Raw genomic sequence first — 24,668 nt, 5'->3', positions numbered from 1 at the left:
TGTACATGCCAGATATCTAGGGTGTTGGTAAGGGTGATATCTGTATTGTCTTCTTCTTGTGTCAGGTGTGTGGATGCCGAAGGACCTGAGCGTAGCCCATGAGTCTTTCATGGTGTGCAGCACCTCATTAGTTTTTGCTGCAAACAGCTTCTCCCTTTCTATGGCGAGATCTTCTACAGTATTCTGTATCTCCCGTGAGAATGAGGAGGAGACGAACCATTTGGCTCGGAGCATGACTGCAGCCATAGCGTTGGACCTGGTGGCTGTGTCAGCAACATCAAGGATGGCCAGAAGAGCTGCGTGAGATATCATCTGCCCATCAGAGACCACGGCTTTGAACTGTTGTGATTTATCTTCAGGAATGTCATTAATAAATTCCATGAATTTACCGTAGTTCCTGTGGTCGTACTTCACTAATAGGCCACATAGTTTGCCAATCTAAATTGTAAAGTATGGGGCGAGTAAACTTTGCAGCCAAGTTAGTCCGTCCTCTTACTCTCCCTATCGGATAGAGTGGACCGAAAGTGTTGCTGTTTGTTTCTTTGATTGACCACTTCAACTACCAGCAAGTTGGATGCTGGTTGAGTAAAGAAGAATTCAGAACCCTTGGAAGGGACATAATATTTGCGGTCCGCTCTCTTGCAGGTTGGGGGCATCATGACTGGGATCTGTCATATGGTCTTGGCGGGTTCCAGGATAGCCCCATGGATAGGCACTGCAATCTTGGAAGAAGCAGAAGTTTGTAAAATCAGCTCATGCTGATTCTCCGACACCTCCTCAAAAGGAATCTTTAGCTTTTCAGCAACCCTTTTAAACAAAGTCTGAAAGTGTGTGAAATTGTCTGCTGCTGTTGGTGGCAGAGGCATAACAGCCTCGTCTTGTGACGAAGATGAGTCGTTATTCGTTGGAGAGGTGCTGGATGCAACATCCTCTGCCCGTTGAACTGGTGGCTCCTCCTGTAGCTCAACAGCAGTGTTTGAGGGTGGAGGAGGAGATCTGACATCCTCCCTGTGTGGGTTAGGACGAGTGCCGTAATGTCTTCTGTAAGACCCCCAGGGATTCCAATAGGGCTATTGACCCAGGAAGGGCACAGGTGGCCCCATCCAAGGTTGGCCATATCAAGGTGGTAAGTCTCTGGAATATGAGGACCATGATCTAAACAGTCCAGCACCAATAGGTGTCTTGACTGGGGAAGAAAGGTGTGGGGGAAAAAACCCTTCAACATCATCATCATCATCATCACTGGAAAAGTGTGAAGGAATCAGGGATAGCTGTCGGTATGGTGCCGACAGTCCAGGTGAAACATCAATGCTCAGTACAGGAGATTCTGGGGTAGGAGAAACAGCCAGTTCTCTCTGGTGGAGAAACTGCGGGTGGGGGGTGGGGTGGGATGGAGATTGACGGTGCTGACTGGTGAGGCACTACATGCGTCGGAGGCACCTCATGCTGGGTTGGTACCGATGGGTGAGGCACTACATGCACCGGAGGCGCAGCGTGCTAGGTCGGTGCCAATGGGTGAGGCACAAAGTGCACGTGTAGTGCCGCATGCTGGGTCGGTGCTGGAGTAATCTACGGCAGCAACGCGGGACCAGTCATGGGCAGCTGCGGCAAAGGTGCGGGAGTAGTTGCTGGCACCATGTCCTGTGCGGTGACTGATGGTGCCGCAGTGGAGGCAGGCAATTTAGAGCCATCGGCCTCGGCACTGGAATAAGATGCTACTCAATGTAAATGAGAACCGATGCATGGACTGTGCCGGAGGTGCCAGGAGCATCACATATGCTGAGCTCTGGAGCGGCCGCACCAATGAGACTGACCTGGTCGGCGACTGTTTTGAGGCTATGTGCTCCCTCTGAGCATTGAATCCAGGTGCTTTTTTCTCAGTTTCTTATCCTTTGAAGATGTTGGCAGTGGACTCTGCTGCAAGGAGGACTGATGGCCTGGGTCAGAGGTGGGCCTGAGGGACTTTTCCATGAGGATGAGCTTCAGCCTCAGATCTCTGTCCTTGTGTGCCCTGGCTTTCCATTTATTAAAGTGAGCACATTTGTAGGGTACATGGGATTCCCCCAAACACCAAACACATTGAGAATGGCCGTCCAAGATGGGGATGGCCTCTCTGCACATTGTGCATCTCTTGAAACCTGGTGAACCAGGCATTTTATGGGGTCACTAAATCTGAGGTAAAAAGGGGGGACTTTTTTTTTTTAAACAGGGAAGATAAGTCTAAGAACTAAACCTTATCTAACTAAGAAAACTAAGCTAACTAATATAAATTTGCCTAAACTAACTATGAAGACTCGAAAAACGAGCGGGACCGCTGAGCTCCATCTCAGGCCAGGGAACAGTAGAGAAGGAACTGAGGAATCTGGGCCACGCACGTGCTACTGAGACTAGGGTGACCAGATGGCAAATGTGAAAAATCAGAACAGGGGGTGGGGTGTAATCGGTGCCTATATAAGAAAAAGCCCCAAATATTGGGACTGTCCCTATAAAATTGGGACATCTGGCCACCCTAATTGAGACACCGCACTGGCACTGCTGTAAAGCTCTCCGAGCGAAGGCACAGGGACATCTCTTGAACAACAACAAAATGAGATTCATCTAGGAAAAATGCAAGTGAATATGTCTTCGGGAAAGAATAATCCAAAACACAAGTTCAATTGCGGGGCGGGGGGGAATCCTTGGAAAGCAGAGATACCAAAGGAGACCAAGATGTGATGGTAAAATATACTTGACACTTGGCAGTTCCAAAATATATGTAGAGTCCTGCATGGATACAAAATTTGTATCCGCATCTGATCTGCAAACATGGTCTGTGGATACAAAGCATATCTGCAGATTTGCAGGTCTACAAATATATGAACAGATAATATTTCTTCAACAGGACACATCTGAAGACTTTCAATTAAAACTGTATGGAATAAATCATTGGCTGAACAGCCCTCACAGCTCTACCAATAACTAATTTCCATGAATTATTCCATATTATCCTTTTATTGATGGAAAATACTTAATATGTAAGATGTCGTGCATATTGACAAAGCTGTATCATCCAGGAGAAAGGACAACCAGAAATAATGGCGGGAGATGAGAATAAAAGTAATTATAACAAATTTAGAGGCTATTAAGAAAAATACAAAATGCATTCACTGCAAAAGAAAAAGGGGGGGGAGAAGGTTATTTCTGATTCTGAATGCCTCTTATAATTAATTCAGATTTTTGGATCTTTTAAATTAATCTACAATTAAAGTTAAAACATTATTTCTACTAGCACAATTGTAGATATGATAAAAGAAAATGGTAAAAATCAAATTAATTAAATTTTAATTATAAAAATTTAATGATGAAATTTAATTTTTATGAAAGCCAGTTCCTCAAAATGTTTAAAGAGTAAGTGTTAGATTAAATTTACCATACAATGAAGTCAATTAGCCCTAACGGATATCTTCCCGCTGATTTAAAAAAAATTCAAGAACAAAAATGAAAGAGGCTCTTTAAAATTGAAAGTGTACAAATGAGAGTAAATCAAGAAACGTTATAAAAATAACTAGTAAGTCTGTCACTCTCTTAGTAGAATAATGTTAAATCTTAGAGTCTTCATATGTCTACTGAAACCCAACAGAAGCCTTTCAAGAAAAACAAGGATTGCACTGAATTTTGATTATGTTGTCTGTAAGCCATATCCAATTTTCAGGGTGAAACAATGTAATAAAAACAGCTTAACCTGCAGCCATTCTATAACATCCATTCATGAACAGCTGCCTGCATACATTATACTTTACAAAAGCCACTATAACACAAGAACAGCAACAGTATTTCATATTAGGCAAGCCGCCAGTCCCTCGCTTTTCCTCCTCACCTCTCTAAAAAACAGAGCAAATGGAAGGTAAAATTGCACAAGTCTGTCTTGCTCACCAAACACTTTTCAGATGATTGACATGCATAAAAATGTAGCACAGTTGCAGCTCCTCAGGACTACACTGGAATACTGGGGCGTTTTCTGATCTTGAAATTTTTAGGATTATCACCAAACAAGCTGGGACTCAGAATAGCCTTAATCTAAATTATCCTGCTCATAAATGAACTGGAACAAATTTGGGAAAATCCACAGCTCAGCCCTGGGTCCAAACTGACATCCATAAATAAATTCAAAGTCTATGTATTAGTTATGCCATTGTGCCTCCCACTTTAGGCAAAGCTGACAAAGCAGCAAACTCAGAAAAGGACCTATAGCTCTTGGCAACTTTTATCGATGAAGCTAAGGCTCTGATGCTCTATGTGGTCAATCTACTTTCTTTCTCCAGCTATACATCCACAGAGACATCAGAAAAATAGTACCCATCTACTGGTATATCTTCTGCAGTTATGCCCAAGCCCAGAGATAGGCCGGCAGCCAGAGTAAATAATAGTGAGTAACAGTGATCTCTGGGTTCGTTGAACTGAAACTGGTCTCAAAAAGAGACAACTTTGCTGCTGCTGCTCTTCAGCTATTGTGGTGGCCAGCTACAGAGCAGAAATTTAACAGCATAAAAAGAAAATGTTTTTTAGTTTTAATTTTTTTTAAATATCATTTGCCTAACACTTATGCTGTAGTCATCAAATATCTTAATTGTCCACCTTCTGCTATCTGGTTCAGTAGGAGATATGAAACCAGTGACAAAGCAACTAAGGTGACACTAGAAATTACAAAAGACTCCCTCATCACGTATCTTGGTGTGCACATATTTGCCTACAACATCTTCATTTTTGGCTTTGCTGCTGCTGTTACAGAGACCAGGGAAGAGGGGGCATGATCAACAAAGGAGTACAACTGACTAGACATAAGCTGCTGTTGAACGCACAAAGAAAAACTGAAGATATAGGGAATTATTTTTCTCTGATATTTCTCAGTTACAATAATTTATGTTTCAGAGTAGCAGCCGTGGGTTGCTTATAACAATAAGTACAGAATTCTCCTATGGAAATCTACTGTCCCATTAATTTATTCTGCCACCCAGAACTCATTTTCCAGTGGACAATGAATTTATATTTTTTATGAAGCTGCGTTTCATCATTGCAGTGCAAATACAGCATGACAAAAGATACAACTATGTGTAGAGTAACCAGACATCCCGTTTTAATGGGACAGTCCTATATTTAAGCCTTTTTCCAGGTGACCCGACTTTTTGTTAGATACGGGCAAATTGTCCTGTATTTTCTGGGATTGCAGCACAGAGCCAGCGGGGGGGGGGGGGGGGGAAGAGGGGAATAGCAAGCAGCCATGCCCCACCCCCTTTGCTCTCCCCAGCGCACGCCCACACCAGAGTCTCCCTTGCTGCCGCCTCCTCCAGCAGCATTGGCGGCAGCAGCAGTGCCAGGGATAGGCAACAAGAGCACACCAAAGAACTGCCCAGGCTCCGCCATTTCCCCCCGCTCCCACTACTGCTCCAGCACCACCGCCCCTCCATACCTGCCGGGAAGCACCCCCACCACGCCATCATCAGCTTTGCCTTACACGGGTGAGTATCTGGGGCAGGTCGTGTCCCCCCTCCTCCATGCACCTGCTGTGCCTCCTGCCTGGTGCTTGGGGAAGCCCGCAGGGATGGGGGTCCCTGCTCAGCCCTGGTGAGAGGATCCCTTCTCTTCTCTCCTGGGGAGAGGGGCTCCACTGGCTCCCTGGCAGGGGGAGCAGGCTGCAAGCAGTGTTTCACCTCACTGCCAACCCACTCCGCACCCCCACACGTGGGACTCGTAGTGGGGCATGGAGGAATGTGGGCGGGGGGAGAAGCAACACCTGCCCTGCGCTGGAGGGAGGGCTAGGGAGAGCAACTCAGGCTGGCCAGCCCGCTTCACATGCAGGAGAGCAAGGGGGGCCTCGGGCAGCCCAGTGCGTGGTGGTGGTGGGGGCTTGGACCACCAATCCCACGGGCAGGCATGTGGTGGTGGCGGGGCTTGGACCACCAGCCCTGCGGGCAGGCAGGCAGGCAGCTGGGTGGCTCAGGCCAATCCCAGGCGCCAATAGGGAAGGGGACCTCAGGTTGGCCCCGCATGTCCAGGAAGAAGGGAGGGCTTGGGCTGGCCCAAGTGCAGGGGGGCAAGGGTGGCCTTGGGCAGCCCCAAAGAATCATAGAATATCAGGGTTGGAAGGGACCTCAGGAGGTCATGCAGTCCAACCCCCCACTCAAAGCAGGACCAATCCCCAACTAAATCATCCCAGCCAGGGCTTTATCAAGCCTGATCTTAAAAACTTCTATGGAAGAAGATTCCACCACCTCCCTAGGTAATGCATTCCAGTGTTTCACCACTCTCCTAGTGAAAAAGTTTTCCTAATATCCAACCTAAACCTCCCCCACTGCAACATGAGACCATTACTCCTCGTTCTGTCAATTGCTACTACTGAGAACAGTCTAGATCCATCCTCTTTGGAACCCCCTTTCAGGTAGTTGAAAGCAGCTATCAAATCCCCCCTCATTCTTCTCTTCCGCAGACTAAACAATTCCAGTTCCCTCAGCCTCTTCTTATAAGTCATGTATTCCAGTCCCCTAATCATTTTTGTTGCCCTCCGCTGGGCGCTTTCCAATTTTTCCACATCCTTCTTGTAATGTGGGGCCCAAAACTGGACACAGTACTTCACATGAGGCCTCACCAATGTCGAATAAAGGGGAATGATCTCGTCCCTCGATCTGCTGGTAATGCCCCTACTTATACATCCCAAAATGCCATTGGCCTTCTTGGCAACAGCAGCAAACTTTTGACTCATATCCAGCTTCTCGTCCACTCTAATCCCTAGGTCCTTTTCTGCAGAACTGCTGCCTAGCCATTCGGTCCCTAGTCTGTAGCGGTGCATGGGATTCTTCCGTCCTAAGTGCAGGACTCTGCACTTGTCCTTGTTGAACCTCATCAGATTTCTTTTGGCCCAATCCTCTAATTTGTCTAGGTCCCTCTGTATCCTATCCCTACCCTCCAGCATATCTACTTCTTCTCCCAGTTTAGTGTCATCTGCAACCCCCATGCGCAAGGAGGTTGGGGGACCTCAGGGAGGGCTCAGGCCAGTCCAGAAATGTCCAGTTTTCCATTTGGGAAAATATGGTCACCCTAACTATGCAATGAAAATCAACTCCCAAATTTATTCTAACATCCTGTTTACTTACATGCAATTCCAAAAAAAGACTCTGGATCAAACACTTAACGCATGTGAGTAAAGAAATCAATTGGACTACTCAAGCACGTAGCTGTTTGCAGGATTGGGGCCAATATCATTTGATTTGCTTCTCCATCCGCCTGCAAGTGGGGGGAGTAATTTTCTTTTGTCTTTTAATTTCCAGGAAGAAATAAGTTAATATCCACAATGGATGGTTATCTCAAAGAGCTGAGCTCATCTTTGTGCATAATGCTTTCAAACGGTAGACAGACAAATTACAGCTAATAAATAGTAAGAGCAGCTTCCACACGACCAGGTTTTGTACAAGCTATTTATTCTCCTTAACAATGCTTTAAACCAATTGCTGATGTGTAGGGTAATTAACATCCAAAATCAAATTCTTCACAGATGAATTGGAGCAAGCTGGAATAGTTCAGAATGCAGCTACTCATCAATAGACAGTCCTCAGCCTTGGACAATGATTTAAATTTTACTGCATATTGAAGACTGTAATTAAAAACCTGTAAAGAATGTAATCCATACCACCAAAGAAAGGGTTAGTAGTTGTCTAGTGAAGGATAAACAAGGCAGTAATATTTTATCAAGGAAAGAAAAATTAGTAACTTAAAAACTAAATGCTATAACTTTTCCAAAACCACATGCTCATCAGATTTTCACATTCAAATGTTATGCACAGTTATACTGAGAAACAATATACATAAATTAAGTGAAAAAATGATTTAAGACAAAGAGAGATCGTATATCTGGTGCTTAGAAAAAATATTGGGAGGCAGGACTGTCACTGACTCATCACATTGCCTTGAATTCTCTGTGCCTCTCATTTAATATAATACTACTACTTCTACTTCCCTAACTTAAAAAAGTATTTGTAAGGCTTAATTAAATGTTTTCCAATGTGCTATGAGATCCTTGGATGAAAATTCTCCTTCCCCATATAAAGCCTGAGTAAACAACGTGAGGGTTAGAAGGATGAAATACCATATCCTCAGCCAGCACTCAGGAGACAGAAACCCATGCCATTGACCTACAACTAATATTACAGCCCTTGACAGTTCAAAAGGAAAATGGAAAGAAGAAGAGGAAAAAGCTCCTTAACACTTGGCCAGATTGTGGTTGGGACAGGTATAGACTAGAGAGTTCACTGTAAACTACACAAAGTAGATTATTGGAAAATTTTCAAAAGCACCTAAGTCCTTCTTTAAAAAGTGATTTTCCAAGGTATTTAGGAGATTAAAATACATAGGTTATGGACTTAACTTTCATTGAAACTAGCCTGTAGGTGCTTCTGAAAATCCCACTGGTACTTTTTCTAGCCCTTGGGCACTTACGAGCCTAAGTCCCATTGGCATTCAATGAAATATAGGCTCCTACATCACTTTGGGTAAAATTTTTGAAGAGTGTCTATGTTTTGCAACTCTCCAAGAATTAGCACAACTATTCTAAATGAAAAACATTACTACTACTACTATGTTTATAATGTTATTTTTCAAAATTTCTTATTTGCTAAGAGAAAATCGTTTTATGGAGTATTTGAAATATTAAGGCAACAATTGGTTAACATTTGTATGTAGTCCTACACAGATGTTTGCATCAGTCCCGGAAAAGTAAGTTACAGACACTAGGCAGTTTACAAAATGTTGCTTTTAATATGTGCCATTATCTAAAAAAATAAATTTGTATAAATAGTAGAGAGTTAATAGTCCCTTTTCCAGTCATTTATGGTTCAAACATTGTTTATTCACATTTACTAGGTTACACAGTGAATGTTTAGATAGGTTTCTTGGCAAAAATGTAAACGAAAACTAAAACATTTTACCATGTATTTTGCTAAGAAATCTATTACTCTTGCTGAGCTCAACAAACAAGATGTTTGTGGTTAAAAATCTTCAGCGGCATTAATCTATTTGAGATGGTTTTAAAAAGGAAATTGATCTATTTTGCTATGCAATCCCATTTTTAATATTTCAATTTTATTCACAAATATGCTCACCTACATTTATACTCATATAACCATTCTTAATTTTTCTTAATGCAGATAGTTAGCTGGAAAAAGGAAAAAAAAAACACTACAAGTAGCAAATAGCCATTCAGTTATGGACCTGAAGACACTATATCTGACAAAAAAAAAATTCCCCCAAATATTTGGACATATATAAAAGAGACCCACAGCATGCTGAGAATTGCAGTATCTTATTGTGATGCAAAAATCAGGATGATTGCTTCCCTTCAACTTATCACTATGTTACAGTTAAATTGGCCACAAAGCACATCCTATATATTTTATGGTATAAATGCAACAGCATAATTATCAACTACATTTATGATAAAAGAAACAAGAACAGAAAATAGCAAAAGTAAAAATAGCTGCATTTCTTGACTTTTTAATTTTTAACTGTGCAACCAGCAATATAGGGGTTTTTGCAGCTATCATTCACCCTAGAAAATACTAGTAAACACTGCACAGGTGGAACAACTTTAAATAAAACCAACTGAGAAGAATAGTTCATTTTTAGGAATGGATAATCCTTCCTCTTGATAGAGATAAGAAGTTAAACAGAAACATGAAGTCCAGTCAGAAGGAAATAACCTAATTTATTGCCAAAGGATTATTTTCACTGAATAATAAAATTTACCGATTTTGACACAAGCAATAAGAGATGTGGAAATAAATCTACTTCAAGGTGAATCTTACCAGCTCAGAACCACTGCCACCTGGGATTATCTCACTAGTGTACAATTTGTTTAACTGTCCTTATTACCATTTTGAAATAGATTCTCCCGCCCCAGTTAATCATGAGCTCTTATTTAAAACAAAAGAAGGCCTATTAACATAGGATTCTAAATAATTCTATTCAGCAGATTCTGCTGGTTCTCCCTCCTGAAACTATAGTTACACATGCTATTATTATATGTATTACAACAGTGCCCAGAGGCTGTGATTATGATCAGCATACCATTGTACCAGGCACTGTACAGATAGAAAGTCTGTGCCCTTGATGTGGTGGGAAAGTAAAAGTAAAAACAATTTTAGGTCCCAGTCCTGCAAATGGTTACACGTGAGTAGTCTCATAGATTTCAATGGGAATATTCACACGCAAAAGTATGTATGTGACTTCAGGATCTTTGTAAATATTTCAGGGCAAGGACTATGGGTAGGATTTTCTCAAGCGACTTAGCAGCCATATATCTATAGAAAGTCAGTGAGACTTTAGCTCCTAAACCCCTTAGGCACTTTCAAAGATTGTACCCTATAATTTTGTATTTACAGCACTTAGCACAATTGGACCCTGACCAGGGCCACAGGACACCACAGTGAATAATAAGTTTAGGACACTCATATTTAGACACTTAGTTCACCTCTTGTAAATTCATGGTTGGATACTGGGAGATCAGAAAAAAAATATCCATTTTGGTAACGTGACTGCAGGATTAAAGTTTCACTCCGCAAGCAGTGCAATTGATGTATATTGTTTTCATTTATGCACCTGTAATAACCCATGCCAGAAAGACCACTGCATTTGAGAACATGGTATCAAACCCTAAACCTAAAACACGAGTTGATATATGAATGTGCAAGATACTTTCAAATGCTATATTGTCCAAGTAAAAGCCACATAGTTGTCAGTGCTATTCACAGTCGCTCTCTAGACTCAACATTCCATGACCTAAATATTCACTGAGTAGCGGTCTTATACATGTTAACTCTTCAAAGGCCTGTTCCTACAAGGTGCTGAACACCTCTTCATGCAAAGTGCTGAGCTCCCCTCACTCAAACAGTTTATAAAGGAGTGGAGAGAGCTCAACTCCTTGCTGGGAGACCCTCAGAAGCTTGCACGATTGGGATCTGAAAAAATTTAGTCCTCTAAAGTATAATCGTTTTACACAAAGGAAAAGCCACATTTAATGGCAAATGCAATTCCCTTTTTAAATTAGCACTTCTGATAAAAAAGTCACTAGAATATTAGAAGGTAAAAAGTACTTGGGCTAGACTCTGCCCTGTAACACAGCTGCACAGCTAGCTGGGGGAGGGGTTAAGATGATTCCTGCTCTTGTACAGCCCACAAAGGTATGGATCATAATAATGGCCTTGGCAGCCTGCAGAGAGTAGGGACTGATAATGAATTGCTCAAAACAGGGGAGAGAGAAATGGGAAGTAAGAATAGTCACAGCAGTGGAGTTGGCTATCACAGAGGTGATTACTATCTAACAGAGCTGACTGGAAAATTCCATGATTTCAACATTTGTTTTCAACCTGAATTAGCGCTAACCGTCCAAATTTTATCCCCTCCCCCCCAACACACACACACAAAATAAAAATTTCTTTAAAATATCTGTTTGGAAATTTGGTTTGACACTGAACAGGATCCACCTGAGCTGCCATGGTGCATCATGGGAGTTGTAGTTTGAGTACCTTATGCCCCCATTCTCCGCTAGGGATGGGGTTCCCTGGGTGGTCTACATCTTGCATGATGCACCCCAGTCATAGGACTGCCATGATGGACAACAGCAGTTCAGCCAGAGGTGAGATCACAGTGCATTTTGAGAGATGTAGTCCAGCCAGAAAGCCCACAGGGGAGAATGGAGCCACGAAGAAATCAAACTACAACTCCCATGTGGCAGCACGACAGCCCAGGTAAATAGATTCATGCTGAAGTGACCTAAAACAAAAGAAGTTTGGATTCAGTTCAAGACAATGAAATGTTTAGATTCAGGCTGACACCGCCCAAAATAAAATATATGGTTTTGTTTGTCCTGACTGAAAAATATAAAAATTGCACCAAAACTGAAATTTTCTCTTGTCTACAACAGTGATTTTCAAACTTTTTTTCTGACAACCCAGTTGAAGAAAATTGTTGATGCCCATGACCGGAGCTGGGGATGAGGAGTTTGAGGTGTGGGAGGGGGCTCTGATGTATTTGGTTTATACGTTTCCTTATTTTTCTTTTAAATAAGCTCTAAAATGTTGAAACTAAATTGGGGTATGAAGCCTGCAGGAGAGGAGCCTCTCCCTAAAAGATCTGGGGCCAGATCCTCACGTGCATAAACCAAAATCGCTCAATTGTCTTAACAGAAGAGCATGCAGGGACCTGGAAGAATAGAGGGTGCGCTGGAAGAAGTCAATGAAGCTACATTGATCTAAATCAGCTGATGGTCTGGCCCCACATGAAGCTTACCAAAGCAGAGATTCCCTCTGCCAAATGTTAGCATATCCTTAGGTGTGTGGTGGGAGTTTTACTTGCATGAAAGTGGGGACAGTGGAGGCAAACGGTGGAAGGGAAAGGACAGCTTTTTTTCACCTGGAAAACTGGTTGTATTCTGTCCACCTCTATTTCTCCACAGGTTCCTTGCACTCTATTCCTCTTCCAGTTTCCTGCATCCTGTTCCACGTCCTTTCCCCCCTGAGATCTGTGTCCTCCTCCTTTATGCTTCTGAAGTCACTTGAGTCACATATATGAGTGCATTCATCCTTTGTCTGTACCCAACAAGTGTCCTGCCCCTACCTTCTATGTGCTGCCTTCTCCTGACTCAGAGCTCCTCCACTTCAAGACGGGAAAGAACAGCATCAATCACCCCTCCATATGCCCTGCAATGCCCTACCACAAGTCTATACTCATTCCTGATTACCCGATTCTCCTCCGCAATACACACACTGATCCCACCATCTTTGGCTCAACTCAAGTCAGAACAAGGTAAGTTTATATTGATAAAGAATATTCTTTATACGCTTAAGAACTCTTAATATATTTTCTTATACTATTTCACCTCGCTCCAGTTCCCAATCCCAGAAAACACTAAGAGAATGTCTACACTGCAGTTAGAGACTTGCTGATGGCCGGTGCCAGTTGACTTAGGCTAGCAGGGCTTGGACTAAGGGGCTGTTTAATTGAGACACAGACATTTGAGCTCGAGCTGTGGGACCCTCGCACAGGATCTTAGAGCCCAGGCTCCAGTCCAAACCCAAACATCTATACCACAATCAAACAGCCCCTTAGCCCAAGCCCCACGAGCCAGAATCAACTGGTACGGGCCAGACACGGGTGTCTAATTAGAGCATAGACTACCCTAAAAGGCAAACAAAAAAATTTTGAGTTTATAAGCCCAGACACTTTGGAGGTTGTTCTCTCCCCATATAAGTAAAAACATTCTAAAGTAAAATTTACAGATACCTTTTCAAAAACACCATATCTCTTTGCCTGCATTTGATCAAATTTTCCGGCTGCAATGAGATGTATAATACCATATTTTTAAAAAGATTCTTTCTGCATATCCTATGGGGAGATTGAAAAAATCAGGATTACACTGGGAAACTAGCCCCACCTTGAGCTGTGGAGTAAGTATTGGTGCTCCATAATAGAACACTGCCAAGAAACATTAAAGCACCATTAAACATTAAAGCTTACCCACCCCCAGACCAATATCCTTACAAAAAACCTCCATGGAGAGAAGACAAATCCCTTATACACGTGACTAAAAGTCTACAAAACGGACTCTCACCACAGCACCACAACCAAACTGAAGTGAGGAGGGAATTTAAATCTCCATGGTAGCCAAGTACAATGTGTCTTGCATGATATTCATGCCTTTAAGGAGCCCAGACACCCCTGCTCCAGCCCAAGGGGATCCCCATGAATCCATCAGGGATTCCCTGTACAGGGATTCCTTCCACCACCAGAGCCTGCTGTGATACCTCTTCTGCCACCAGCTCACCATGGAGCAAGAGTTATGGAGAGCAGGGAGGTGGTGGTGGCAGGATTCACTTCCTCCAAATATCCCAACCACACTCCCTCCCTCTCGCATGCATTTCCATCTCTCCAGCTATCCCAGGCACCTCTCTATCATTAACCTCCCACTCACTAATCTGCCCAGCAGGGACCTCCCATCAGCTACTACTTATTAGTGGATATTGGACATAGAATCCTCCTACTCATACTGCCGGTGGTGTTGGGGGATTGGTTTGTGCTCCCCTACACTAGCCACACTGGCTCCACTCCCGGAGAGGGGAATCAGTAGCCAGTTCCCACATGCAAAGAGTGTCATATAGCTCAAGAGCTCTGTAGCCATGGATCCTGACATTTCCAGGTCCAGAAAGTGGACAGATCATTATCTCTGGGGTTCCTAAAGGCAGTGGCGGCAGCAGCAAGTCTCAGAAGGAGGAATGAACCCATCTTCTGGTCTTTCAATACCTAGCTCTCAGAGCAGTAGCTTAAACTAACTTTTTAAGATGTCTTTAACCTGATAGAGTGTCCCTTGAAGGTGGAATCTATTCACCCAGTATAATCAACATCCATGTACCTACCGGTAACTCCAGCAGAACCTTAAGTCAATCATAAGAGCTACAGCTAAGTCTACTGGCCTTGGGCTCACATTCAGGCTGTCCCCAGGTCCGCTTCCAAAAAAAAATCTTAGGATTTCCAGCCATGCCATGGACAAGGCAGCAGGTGCAATAGTTGCCACAACCATGAAGGTGACAATGAATAAGACAGGAAGATAAGGGAGATGGTCATGTGGAAGTAACCATGCCACAGTTGTCTGGATTCATTTAAGAGCAGGGCCCAATCCTGAAAAACTTAAGCAGAACTCTTGTTGAAGTCACTGGGAATTTTGCTTGAGTGTTGATAGGGCACTATATTGTTTTCCTGATTTAGAAATAATTTTAAAAAAAGAAAACATACTGATGTCAGGATTTTTCCCAGAAACCAGTGAGAAAACTTGGACAGCTGAGATGAAGTCTTCATTTTCTCATGTCAAGCAGGTATAGTAATAACTCAAAGACAAAAATTGTCTCTTCCACACTTGCCTTTTAAATTATTTTACTTCAGCCTGATAAATGCACTTGCAGCTGTATTTCTTTGCTGTCACAATGACTACCAGATAAAGCCAATATTTTTGTTCTTAAAAGATATCACAGAAGCAGGATTCTTCTACTCACATTTTTTTTATTGTAAAGCTTACAGTTACAAGAATTTGGGGATCAGTTTGTAAAAAACATAATATAGGATAAATTAACACCAGAAACATATGATGAACCAGAAAAATGTATGCTGGTCTTTTAAAATTTATCAGTACACCTTCCCTTCCCAAATGGAAAGGTTTCATATACAGTCCATACAAATACATCTATTATATACGCATTACACACCTTGTGGTTGTTACTGTAAGGAACACAAACTTGTATAAAATCACTATCCCTTCCAGAAGCTATGCTGACAGGGAGCCTGAGGAGATCTTCAAGGAAACAGGAGAGGTACAAGGCCTCAAGGTCGATGGCCATATGCCTACAGGGGCTCTCCCAAGATGCAGGAGGATCTGGGAGATCCCAAGGGTATGGAAACTAGTCCTCTTGTTTCTTCCATAGGGGAAAAACCCATACCAGCCAACAGACAAATTTGGAGGAAATTTCTGCAAGGGAACACTGGAGAGTTTTTCTCATCCTTCACCCACTCAGGTAGCATTTCTCCCATCGGGATAGGATCTGGCTCAATAAGATATCTAAGTGATACTTTGTCTTTTGATAAGACAGTACCTTGGCTGGTGAATCTCCATAAAAGCTCAGTAAGATATACAAGATAAAATCCATACACAATTTAAGCGTTCTCCTCAAATGATAAAACCTATGGCTACTATGGGTTAGAAACAAACTGCACCATAAATAGAAAAATTAAGAAGCTGTGTTCTCTTTTAAGAAAACAGACTAAATCTGTACAGAATGATGTGTAGTATAGGCTTTCCAGCAATGAACCCTTAAGCCCATAATTCAAGTCATACCCATAACTGCTGCACATAACTATTTCTTTGTCCATAAGAGGAAATGTATTAATGAATGATTTAGTGACACCGTAACAAAAAACAAACAAGTAATTGGAGGGGGGGAATTTCAGAGGGTCCATGTTGTCATGGTGACTTCACAGCCATATGTACTTCAGACCACATTTTAAAGAAAACTACATCTACACCCCTATCAAAACAACAAACACAAAACCCTGCTAATTCGTCACAAACTGATCAAAATTTAAACAGATGTATTTGATCATTCATCACCATTAGAAGTATTCAATCAATGCTAGAATACTGTCTGATTCAGGTATTTAACAAACATAACAGATATAGCCAGAGTTTTTAAAAAAATCTTAACTGTCAAATCAGTTTACATATATGAAGATAGTATATAACTCTTCTGACAAAGATTACAGTAGGACTATGTTTATGCTTTCACCAGATTTTATAAATGACTGGTTACAATACCCTTTTCATTCTTCCAGTTTTGCAGATACTGTTTGCAAGCCATTTGTTTTCTTTGCAAAATACTATCAATCTCACATACTGCTTGAGTCACATATAGTAAACAAATACCCTTAACCTGCTGAAATACAATAAAAACCAACATGTAACTACATGTGAATCTTCCAGAAAAGCAGGTTTTAAAAAGCATGCACTGTAAAGATCATAAAATCAATCCAGCTCATTAAAGCAGGCAACACAGCTAAAAGGTATACTACCAAAATTCTAAATTGCTCACACCCATTGATAAGTGCTTCTAAATACACCAGCTTGTATACCAATAAAAGACAAATGCAACAAACGCCCAAAGATCTAGCAGCTGTTAAGACACCATTTTCTTCATCATATCTGAAAAGACACGAAAGAATCAATGAAAAAGCAAGGTTTGCAACAGATCACAGAGAGCTTACCAGCAGTTCACCAGCAGAGCCTGGACAGCCATCTGCCCATTTTTCTTCCTGGAAGCTGTTTCAGGGAGTCGCCACATTCACTTTACAGAATGATAATTCTGATAAACTCCACCCCTCAAGTTAATCAATTAATGAAACAAGACTGTTTTCCTTACTAAGCAATGCGTACACACTAGGTCATTTGAAGGTTGCCCATTCCTTCCCGCTTTAGGGCCTCCCTCACAAATAACAACTGTCCATCCGAATTCTGCTTTTTTATTATTATTATTATTATTATTCATTCAAAAGCCGTAGGAATACGCTGAACCCTTGACAATACCAGCTTGCATAATGAAAGAGCAAAAGTAGTTTTCAGCCTGCAGAATGCCTTAGAAGGGTTACCATGGAAATGAATGTGGAAAGGGGAGGGGGCTTGTCTGATGACAAGTGCTGCTACTAAATGGAGCAGAGCTTTAAAGGAAGGCTGAATGGGGGCTGTGCAGAAGAGACTGGGGGAGAGAATGTGTTTTACTACTACTACCACCAACAAGATGACACCTGAGCTTGCTTTCATTTTCTATTAGTGTGATATGAACTAAAGCAAGGAGGCTCTAAGCAATAAAGTTCTCTGGGAAGTAAAGGGCAATGCTGTTTGAAACACCTGCTGGCATAAGAGCTTTCCCAGAGACATTAGCAAGAACTGATGACCTGAAAAGAGATTATTTGCATATTTACATTTCCACAAAGAGGAATTTGTGTTTAAATTGAACAAAACAGGTTGGAGAGTATGAACCTGTTGCAGAGTTAAGGCAATTGTAATGAGGATGAATGGTGACAGGAAGACTTGGAAAGGGGCATCTTCTCATCATTAAAATGCAGAGTAGCATTTCTGTTACTGACAATTGTCATGTATATTTTGAGACCATTCTGGAAACAGATTAGATTAATGATTACAATTCTATTAATAAGATCTAGATAGAACATAAATGCAAAAGGCCAGAGATGCAGGAGTCAACATTGTGTCACACGCCTACCCTGACAGTTAATACTGGATGACATTCCTACTTGAAATACTACAGCAGCGCTCACCCATGCTAGGTCTTGTCAGAACTCCCATTCATAATCAACCGGAATAATTCATGATAGACTGAAACCTGGCTTGAAAGTCTCAGCACAGGGGCCTAACACAATTTAAATTTTCAAAAAAAGAAAAGGAGTACTTGTGGCACCTTAGAGACTAACAAATTTATTTGAGCATTTCATCGGATGAAGTGAGCTGTAGCTCACGAAAGCTTATGCTCAAATAAATTTGTTAGTCTCTAAGGTGCCACAAGTACTTCTTTTCTTTTTGCGAATACAGACTAACACGACTGCTACTCTGAAATTAAAATTTTGTAGCTTTCAGGTACTGCCTGTACTCCAAAAATAGGTCAGACATTATTCTGAGTCAATTAATCCAGACTGCTTTGGATCAGACCATGCCATCAGATACACGCATGCAACCTCCACTGACTTCAGTTTTAAGTACTGTTATATTATGAAAATGCTTCAAATAATGAAGAAAGAGAAAAAGTGAATTACAGGATATATTATACAGACAGGGCATTTAAAAGAATGCTTATATATCCAGTTTTCAGAGTAGCAGCCGTGTTAGTCTGTATTCGCAAAAAGAAAAGGAGTACTTGTGGCACCTTAGAGACTAACAAATGTATTTGAGCATAAGCTTTCGAGAGCTACAGCTCACTTCAGTGTTTGCCAGGAGCTGTCAGCAATGTTAAGTCATCCATTTCACCATTAACTATCATTTTTAAAATCCATTTTCTTTCAGTTTAGCACAATTAAAAGTGCTCACACACTAGCTTAGAGCACGCTGAAAAGTATTTAAAATTAGAAAAATAAATCAAAATTCCAATCAGTTCAATCCTGCTATAAACACACCACCAGCAGCACATTGTCCAGTTCTCCAGTCTCCCTTAACTATCCTCTAAGGCCAGGCAAAACAAAACATGCCTGGAAACTCAGCAAGCTGAAATTATTTTGGACCAAAATTAGGAGGGCCAACACATTACCTCAAGGACCTTATAGAGAACACCTTGCCAGCAGTCTCCTTTTGAGGGCAATCTAGTATCAGCACTTCCGCTGCCATAATTGTGGTAGTGGGTCGCAAGGAGAGCAGCAACCTCTCCGGTCATTAGGGTACCTTGATGCTGTAATACATACAGGACATAATATCATGCCCTGTGTTCCAAAACTCACAATGCATCTGAACAACAGAGTAAGTTAAGGACTGGAGACAATGACAATGTCCTATGGTGTTTCTAAGAAGAGGCGCACTTGTGCCATGAAATGTGTGTGATTATGCACCTAGCATTTCTCACTTCTCATGCCAATCAGATTTACACGCACAGTCATTTAGATTCATTGATTCCAAGTCAAGAAGGGACTGTGATCATCTAGTCTGGCCTCCTGTATAACAGGCCATAGAACTTCCCCAAAATAAATGTAGATACCATTTTCACTTATAAACATCTTATTCATAGTAGCTGCACATACATTTTTGCATGTTGGACTTAGGCCTCTAGTTTAAAAAGAACATGGTCCTAAGTATCTGAGATTTTATGGGCTGAAGTCAATTCTTTGCAATAATGTTTTCCAGTCATACAGCTATCAGTTATGTAAATTGGCACCTCAAAGCTAGTATCCTGCATTACCATTTCTGCTACTTTAACGTAGCTTACATAAACTGAGCCTTTATTTAAAAGATCTTTTGAAGAATGCTGGCAGGAAAACATTTCAGCCAGGAGATGAACGCTAAGCATTTGGAGTCAAATTCTATCTGGAGCTATATACAGATATACACCAGAAAATATACTACTGTTCTGGTCATGCAGAAAAACCACAGAGAGGGTGCTTTATGCCCCTCTGCCATAGGAACTGCAGGTACACATATGGCACATGGCCCATGGGATCAGAAAGCATGATTTACATATTTGCACATGTATACTCCCTGAGCTATCCATGGCCCCGAGACACACACTTCTGGTCTGATTCTTCCCTCTCTACCCTGGAGAGATATACCAGGTGAAGAAACTGGGGGGCAGGGGAGGCAGCAAAGGGACTGGTTTTGGCCAGAAGACAGGCACACTAAACACTACTCTTATAATACGTTCATCCATTGGGAGAGGGTGAGGTCTTAACAGCTTTCTATTTAGCCTTCAGAGCGCAATACTTCACTCACTATACTAGCGCATGCAAATCAACAAGGTTAGGAATAATGACTTCCTTTTTGTATGTATTATGACTGCCATAGAAATAACTGTTTAACCAGACTGTTAGATTAATCGTATAGTACCTGGTTACACAGATAATGGTTCCCAATGCTCCTATATCTGCCTGCCCATTTCATCTTTATAACCACTAATATTAAACTTCCTCTCCCTGAGCAAATTCAAGGAAGATTCCACAGCAGAACCAGAACTGCCTACATAAATGCAAACCTGATGAACTGCTAATATTAACAGATGTATACATATATTCAAAAAGTGCCTCATAACTTAACTAGGCAATACAATCCTACTCTAGGAAAGTATTATACAAATCACATTGTTTCCTAGTAACAAGGCAAGATAGCTCAAAGCAGTTTTCACACTTCCTTTCTTTCCTCTAGGAATGAAATGTAACCAAATATTGCAAATTGCTAGCTATTTATCACCAAATGACCTTTTGGCAATCCTTCTGGGACTTCCTATCAGAAATGGTCACATTCAAAGAAATGAAGAATTAATCCCTCAGCTGCTAATAGCTGACAAATCGATAGCTTCTCACTGGAAAAGTTTAAAAAACAGTCCAAAACTAGAAGAATGATTTTTAAAAAGTGGGAAAGACTGTTCTTATGGAAACTTAACGCATCAGATACATCTCCTGCAAAACAGACAGACACTTAGATATTTTGCTATCATTTATTCAATATTCAGAGTACATTCACCTGAAAAAAAGCCAGCACATCTGTCCCATTTTTTTAATGTTAACATGAGATAGACACCTGGTTGGATAAATAAAAATAGAGTCAGTAGTTTCACTCAATTTAATAAAATCCGCAGAAACCACATACCCTGGATGATGTCAAAAGACTCGCGCTGTAATATGGTAATCCCTTGTTAAATAGAGAGCGGATGAGTGTATTATTGCATAAAGGGACTCTAAAACAAACAAAAACTTACTGTTGCACTGTTATCATTTTGTTTCTGATATTTATATGGTGATAATTTGTAAACCTGTTCAACTCCCCAAATAAATAAATGGTGAGAAAAGACTTCATAAACTGGGTTGTGAAAAAGGGGAGGGTATGTAAATATCCATTATCTACATGATTAACCTATGCTTTAAGCTTTCTTTTTGTTTAATTTTTCTCTAAATTACATTTAAAACATGCTCTGAGGGCAGCTCAAGACATTGGTTAATGAGCTATGCAGCTTCTCCCCTCCCTCTCTCCCCCATCCCCCCATGCCACATATTTTACTCCAGCCCAGGTCACAACACCTGTGATAGAGCTGGTTGGAATTTTTTTTTAAAAAAACCTGAAGCTTCACCCAAAAAAAAAAAAAGTCCTCCAAAATTTTCAACATTTTTTAAACCAGCTCTGCTATCGATCAGCAATCCCTGTCTGATGGCAATGAAGTGGCTAATGGGAAACTAATGTCAACGCTTCAGACCAGATCCTAGAGACTACAGCTGACTTTTTTGTTGTTGGTTGTTTAATTTTGGAAATATCAGCAAAAACGACGAGGAGTCATTGTGGCACCTTAGAGACTAAAATTTATTTGGGCATAAGCTTTCGTGGGCTGTAACCCACTTCATCAGATGAATGGAGTGAAAAATACAGTAGGCAGGTATAAATATACAGCACATGAAAAGATGGGAGTTGCCTTACCAAGTGGGGGTCAGTGCTAACTAAGCCAAATCAATTAGGGTGGATGTGGCCCATTCCCAACAGTTGACAAGAAGGGGTGAATATGGGCCAGATCCACCCTGTCTGATTTGGCCTCGTTAGCACTGTCCCCCACTTGGTAAGGCAACTCCCATCTTTTCATGTGCTGTATATTTATACCTGCCTACCGTATTTTTCACGCCATGCATCAGATGAAGTGGGTTACAGCCCACGAAAGCTTATGCCCAAATAAATGATTTAGTCTCTAAGGTGCCACAAGGACTCCTTGTTGTTTTTGCTGATAGAGACTAACACAGCTACCCCTCTGAAACCTGTCACTGGTGATGGAGCAGCATCACCGTGCCACCTCAAGAGACATTCTCTGATTGGGAAATGGAGCACAGCGTTAGCCATCTCTGCTTCCAGAGTCCATTCCTGTGAATGTCTTGCTCTTTGCAGGTTATGTTACTAGTTTTAGGTGTATTTCAAGGTGGAGACTGAATATGGGTTTTCTTCAGATTTTTGAGCTCTTGAGTTTGGCAACACAGCTATTTGTATGGTTGTTCTGCTTCTGGGTCCATTCCAGCAAGCCTCCAAGTGAGCTAGAATGCTGCTTCCTGACTGCTACAGTTGAACCAGTGCTCTCTCAGTGGAAAATTCAAATCACTGAGGCCTGGTGGCATGAGACCAGGGAGCTGCAACCTATTCACCCTGTATTAGGACAGGTCAGACGTGGTATGGTTAGAACCAAGATGCTAGCACTTCATGCTTGTATCATTGCCCCTAACTTGAAGGGAGACATCGCCTTTTACATTGATCATTTATGCCAACTACCACCTATGGTTGTAAAACTCCTATAGCATGTGCCCTGAGATCTGAATTTCCCAAATAATCTTCCCAGGCCAAGTTTGTCACTGGTGTAAATCTGATCAAGTCAATGTCAGGCCAAATTCATCAGCATTCTAACACCTGCCTAGCATGTTTAGATTTCTGCAATCCACCTGAAAAATTTCTATGTAAGATAAACTGACTAAAAATTAAACTTGGAAGGCACTCATATCATGGACATGGTATAAAAGCAGATAAAGATTCTGTAACAATTAGCCAAATAACTTTCACGTTTCCATGAATCTGCTAGATAAATACTCAGTAGAAAACTACGCTAGAACATTTCCTCTTCAGCAAATCCATATGAATGAGTCTTCATTGGACATGTTTGGAACACACATTTTACACCATGATATGACCATAAGATGGCCTAAAGTGGCATCTGGCCCATTCGTGATCACTATTAGCAAATATCTCCAACAGCCAGAGATGGGACACCAGAAGGGGAGGGCTCTGAGTTACGAGAGAAAATTTCTTCCCAGATGTGTGTGGCTGGTGGATCTTGCCCATATGCTCAGGGTCTAATTGATCACCATATCTGGGGTCAGGAAGAATTTTCCCCTAGGTCAGATTGGCAGAGACCCTAGGGGTTTTTTGCATTCCTTTTCGGCATGGGTCACTTGCAGGTTTGAACTAGAGTAAATGGTGGATTCTCTGTAACTTGAAGTCTTTAAATCATGATTTGAGGACATCAGTAACTCAGTCAGAGGTTATGGGTCTATTACAGTAGTGGGTGGGTGAGGTTCTGTGGCCTGCAATGTGCAAAAGATCAGACTAGATTATCATGACAGTCCCTTCTGACCCTATGTGTCTATGTTTAGTATATCAGTCAGACTTCACTATCTGGAGGAGTTACAAAAGGGTAATCATAGATTAAGTTAACAGAAAATGTCAGTATCATTGTATAGTAAATGCATATCTTGTAGCTGGAACTTCAAAAGGCCTTCTTAAAGTTCCGCATAGCTGCTTCTTGCCTGAATGATCTACCGGAGAACAAAAATAACATGGGAATTGATGAGAAATGAGCTGTGAAAAAAACAAAACAAAAAAATAAACAAACCAGACATTATGAGAGAGAGAGAGAGAGAGAGAGAGAGAGAGAGAAAGAAAGAAAGGGTAGGTCTGTGGAGCTCCAATTCACTGGCACCCAACAGGAGTCAGCATGAGAGCTCTGGTGTGCCAGGCTGGCATTTTCAATTCATCTTATACACACAGCCAGCATAAGCTTTGAAAATAAATATTAAGAACTTCCAGAGGATTCCCGAGGCTCATATGAACTTAGTAACATGAACACAATTCTACAGTTGTTTCTAGATTATTAGGGAAGGGGAAGAATAATAGAAAAGACAAGACTACTCTCTTATCCAGCACAACATGTACATGTACTTACATTTGGCTTAGCAACTTCTATTTTGGCTTAATCAGTACAGAAACCTATGGAATCATTTCCTCTGGTTTTCACTCAAGTTCATAATAGTAAACATACACTTTTAAATGGAGTGACCAGCAACTTGTCTCTTCACACAGAAAACAAATATCTCCTTTGTACCAGAGGAAACCAGTTGTGTATCTTAAAAGGTTCATAACAACGAAGAGCTTTGATAAGCATAGCAGGCTGATTAAAAAAAAAGTGGATCTACTGTGATAATTACCCCCTCTAATAAGTATGTGAGTTTAACAGAATGCTTTGCTGTTAATCTAACATTTCATGTTACATTTTACATGCATTCCCGCTCGTTTTTGGAGAAGTATTTATTTACGAAGAAATTACTGAATGAACCATTCTCCCCACCCAGAATGTGTCACTGACTGCACAGTAAACGCTGCAAGAAAGCAGTCTGTTCTGTAACCAGAATGTGTAAAATTCCCAAATCTCTGGCCTATTAAAAGCAACTGCTGGAATACAGCACTACTGAAAAATCTTTGACATTTATTCAATCGCATTGTTGAGTATTTCTACAATACAAGAGCACTTTACATCTAGCAGGCTGTTCAAAAGCAGCTGGGTGGAGAACAGAGATAGAAAACTATTACTACACTTGAGGCT

General features: G+C 41.4%; 1 protein-coding gene across 2 annotated transcripts in view; it reads right to left on the bottom strand.

The window, feature by feature from the left end:
• Nucleotides 1-24,668, bottom strand: part of FGD3 (FYVE, RhoGEF and PH domain containing 3) — a 176,764-nt gene that overhangs the window by 112,732 nt on the left and 39,364 nt on the right. The window contains exon 1 of one of the 2 annotated variants that reach the window (XM_038410837.2): nt 16,828-16,970. The exons of the other annotated variant lie outside the window; for it this stretch is intronic. The gene's annotated coding sequence lies outside the window, so the exon portion shown is untranslated. Of the gene's footprint in view, nt 1-16,827; nt 16,971-24,668 lie in introns of those variants that run through there. 2 annotated transcript variants of the gene reach the window in all.

The sequence above is a fragment of the Dermochelys coriacea genome, chromosome 7 (assembly GCF_009764565.3).
Source record: "Dermochelys coriacea isolate rDerCor1 chromosome 7, rDerCor1.pri.v4, whole genome shotgun sequence".
Classification (NCBI taxonomy): Eukaryota; Metazoa; Chordata; order Testudines; family Dermochelyidae; genus Dermochelys; species Dermochelys coriacea.
The sequence above is the reverse complement of the archived record's forward strand: the minus strand, read 5'-3'. Positions and strand labels throughout refer to the sequence as shown.